The sequence below is a fragment of the Alexandromys fortis genome, unplaced genomic scaffold, assembly GCF_014885135.2.
Source record: "Alexandromys fortis isolate MF-2015 unplaced genomic scaffold, M_Fortis_MF-2015_v1.1 scaffold_1182, whole genome shotgun sequence".
NCBI lineage: Eukaryota > Metazoa > Chordata > Mammalia > Rodentia > Cricetidae > Alexandromys > Alexandromys fortis.
Genome location: NW_026078419.1, coordinates 16,343 through 20,782, shown reverse-complemented (window position 1 = coordinate 20,782; position 4,440 = coordinate 16,343). Strand labels below are relative to the sequence as shown.

Below are 4,440 nucleotides of genomic sequence, written 5' to 3'. Positions count from 1 at the left end.
GCAAGACTTCCTCAGAGCTCTCCGGAAGAAGGCTCTGGAAAAGAATCCAGATGAATTCTACTATAAAATAACTCGGGATAAGCTCCAGGACGGAGTTCATGTCATCAAGAAGACCAAGGAAGAAGTGACACCGGAGCAGCTAAAGCTGATGAGAACTCAGGACATCAAGTATATAGAGAAGAAAAGAGTCACAGAAGCCAAGAGAATCGAAAGACTGAAATCAGAGCTCCACCTGCTGGATTTCCAGGAGAAGCAACAGAACAAGCACGTGTTCTTTTTTGACACCAAAAAGTTGAATGGTTTGATATTGCGACTCACTTGCAAAAGGCCCCAGAACTGGTAGCCAGGGTCTCCAATAGACCCAGGATAGAGACCTTGCAGAAGGAGAAAGTGAAAGGCCTTACCCCTCAGACTCAGCTAAAGAAAGACAAAGGCAGTATGATTGCTTGACGCAGCGAATTGACCGGGAGAAGAAGCTGTTCGTGGTTGCGCAGAAAATTCAAACCCGCAAAGATCTTATGGATAAAACTAAGAAGGTGAAGGTGAAGAAAGAAACAGTGAACTCCCCAGCTATTTACAGATTCCAGACTCTCCGAAAACGTTGATACATTAAAAATAAGCCTCATCATTCTGCATTGAAAAAAACTTTTCCCCCTTTTGCAATAATTTATGATTTTATTAGTGCATATGCCTTGATTTTCTTTTTTGTAATCATGACTTATTGTCAACCTGCTATTTGATATCTATGAGAACATTAAAGCCCCTTCCCCAATTAAAAAAAAAAATGAATCGTCACCTTTGGTCATCCACCAGTCTTAGCAAGAAAGGTATGTCAGTCAATGATAATTGGGCTGTTTCATTCTTGTTCCCTGACCGTAAATAGTTCTTCATTCAACTATGTGCCTTTCTAATTAGATTGTCTTCCTGGGTTTTTTCACCCCCAAAGCTATTTAACAAAAACATCTTAGTCTAACTTTGCCATTTTCAAAGCTTTGTTTCAGCTACGATGCGTTCTGAAACCTGTGAACACATCTCCCAACATTAAGATTAAAAGAATTCAAACTAGCTTGACCTCTGGGACTCAATTATTAAATATTAACTTGAGGTACAATCTATGCAGTCCCTAAGGTGAAACTCACAGGCCCTGGCTATGTAGCAGTTCTTTGTGGTTTTTTTCTATTCTGTATAAGCTATCATTACTATAATTAAATAGTGCAGCTTGGGGAAGAATCATCTTTTTGACGATCCACACAGCTAGAAATGCCCAGTAGAACAGGCTGTTTCCAAGAGATAAACACACTACATTAAAGGCAGTGGAGATGTCCCCATGTCCACTCACACTGTGCGAGATACCAGAGGAATATTGCAGTAACAAGCATGGAAAGATGCATCCTAAGCACAAGACATTCTGGGGTCTGTACTCCAGTGGCCTTGCCTAAATGAGGTTCACCCATCAGAGAGAGGCCTCCTGTTGGGTTGATACCTTGAACTCCAATTGCTACCTACTGTTCCTTTGACATGGCCACCAGCAGTAGGCACCTGCACTCACATGCACAAGCATATAAACATTTCTTTCTGTTAGTTTGCTTTGTCCAGTTCTGATGTCAGTTTTTATTTTATTATTTTATTTTACTATTATCCATCTTAAGCCTGTTTGTTTTATAATGAGAGATATAAAGAATAGATCTGGATGGGAGGGGAAGGGGGGAGAATTGAGAAGAGTAGACAGAGGGGTACCCAACTATAATCAGGATATATTATGTGAGAAATAAACTATTTTAAATAAAACAGGGAAGAGGAAAAATAAAACCTGTTAAATTAAGAGCTACAGACCAGTTTCTCTGATGAACCAATGGAGAAAAGAATCTTGGTAAGAACACTTGCACATTGACTAACACATTAAGAAAATAACCTATCAAAACCACCGTGGTTTCAATCCAAAGATGCAGTGTTTGTTCAACGTGTACAAATCAATGTGGAGGGATGGAGACATGTCTCACTGGTTAAGAACACTTGCTGCTCATGTTGGCGACCTGGATTCTGATCTCAGAACCCTCATGGTATCTCATAACCATCTCTGAGTTCAGTTCCAGAGTACCTGACACCATCTTCTGACCTCCATAGACAGCAGTCGTATACTTGGTGTTCATTCATACATGCAGGTAAATCACAACACCGGCAGGAAAGGGAGTGGAACCCAAATTCATTGTATTAAGCAAAATAAGCCAGATTCAGAAAGACAAATTCTACCTGATTTTTTAAAATCTATAATATGGAATCTAGGGCTAGAATTATATATGTGATTCTATGGAGCTCATGAAATAGAAAGGACAGCATGAGAAATGAGGAAGAGATCTTAAGAGAGGGAGGGGAAAAGGTAAAGGAATACTTGGGCCTTGAAAGCCAAAACTGAAACTATTTAGGAGAGAAAGGAAAAGGGAGACTGAGGTGGAGTGGGTATGGAAGAAGAACAGTTACAGAGAAGGGTGGATGAGACCAGATCATAATGGCATTATTAAGATTCTATAATGAGAGATCCATCGGAGGGGTGAGTATGTTTCTGACCGGCGGGCTGCAGAAGCCCAGGTCACAGAGCACAGACATTCCTCGACCCCATAATCTTTCTGGTCATTCTGCAGGGGCTTCTCCCTGCAGCTACTGACCTTCTCTTCCTACCCCATCCCAGCTTCCCTAAGGCATCCCTCCCCTACTTTGGGGCCACAAGATCCCCCAGCTCAGCCCATATTGGGGCTGGGACCTAGTGGTGAGTGGCGGGAGTTCCTTTGTTTCACTCAGCTTGCCGGTGGCAAGCTAGGCCTTTTGTCTGCCAGGTACCTGCCCAGCAAGAAGCCCTTATCCTGTGACAGAAGACCCATCGGAGGGGTCCCTGGCCAACATGGGGTCCTGATCCTGTACCAGAAGAACCATCGGAGAGCATTTGAAGGAAGAGATGGGCAGGCACCAAGGCAAGAATTCCTCCAACAATCTGAAAAACAACATGAAAACACCAGAACCCAGTGATCTTACAACAGAAGGACTTGAACACCCTAATCTAGAAGAAGTGGAAAAAATTGACATTATGAAAGTGATAGAGTCCCTTAAACAGGATATGAAAAACTCCCTTAAAGAAATGGATGAGAAGTATAACAAAAAGTTTGAAGAAATGAGTAAATCCGTAAATGATACCCTGGGAAACAAAGAAAGAACAGTCAAACAGATAATGGAAACAGTTCAAGAATTGAAAACTAGGAAGGGTACCGAGGCAGGGGCTGTCGGGCCAAGTGCGCGGGCTGCCGTCCACGCCATCCCCCTCCCCTCCAAAGCCATGGCTTCCAAACTCCTGCGCACGCGGTTATCCTCGGGCCGCCAGGCTCGAGTAAGGGCACCGTATGCCAGAGGATCGCTCAGAACTTTGGCCTCCAGCATCTCTCCAGTGGCCACTTCTTGCGGGAGAACCTCAAGGCCAGCACGGAAGTTGGCGACACGGCAAAGCAGTACCTAGAAAAAGGTCTTTTGGTTCCCGATCATGTGATCACACGCCTCATGGTGTCAGAACTGGAGACCCGGAGCACCGAACACTGGCTGTTAGACGGGTTCCCGAGGACGTTAGTACAGGCAGAAGCCTTGGACAGAATCTGTGATGTGGACCTAGTGATTAGTCTGAATATCCCTTTTGAGACACTTAAAGATCGTCTGAGCCGAAGATGGATTCACCCTTCTAGCGGGAGTCTATAACTTGGACTTCAACCCTCCTCAAGTGCTGGGAGTTGATGATATCACTGGTGAGCCACTTGTCCAACAAGAAGATGATAAACCCGAAGCAGTTGCTGCCAAACTACGAGGGTACAAGGATGCGGCAAAACCCGTCATCGAACTGTACAAGAGCCGCGGAGTGCTCCACCAATTCTCCGGGACGGAGACAAACAAAATATGGTCCTACGTTTACACACTTTTCTCAAACAAGATCGCACCTATTCGGTCCAGAGAAGCAAACTGAGCCTGCCCCTGGAAGAGCCAAGAAGACGCGGTCGTTCACTCAGTCATGCGTGTAGTCCTGGTGCCCTGGCCAAATTAGGAGCTAGCTGAGATAGCTTGCAGCATCTTCTCTAGTTTAAGTGAATGAAGTAATGAGGAAAACCTAGTGGGTAGAAAGCATCCATGAAGATACCCTCCTCCTGCCTTTGAAAAAGAACGCAGAGCTCTGCAGGGGCGAAAGCCCAGACTGGATTTCCACCAGTGTCGAGCCCATACTCTAGATGGGTTGCAGCCATGCGCTGCTATCGGAATCTTTTTGCACACGATGGTGGTGGAGTGTCTGGTCCCTGCCACCTTCCACAGGCTGTTGAACCACAGCACTGTCAAGCCTGAGAACTTGGAGAGCTGTGGTCCTGGCTTGTCCTCCACCACGCCCTCCTTGATGATAATTGAATTGATGCTAAT

The 4,440-nt window shown here is 44.8% G+C and overlaps 2 pseudogenes; both read left to right on the top strand.

The window, feature by feature from the left end:
* Positions 1 to 4: 4 nt before the first annotated feature.
* On the top strand, positions 5 to 605 carry LOC126496605 (probable U3 small nucleolar RNA-associated protein 11; annotated as a pseudogene).
* Positions 606 to 3,288: 2,683 nt separating this feature from the next.
* LOC126496604 (adenylate kinase 4, mitochondrial-like) lies at positions 3,289 to 4,434 on the top strand (annotated as a pseudogene).
* Positions 4,435 to 4,440: the final 6 nt, after the last annotated feature.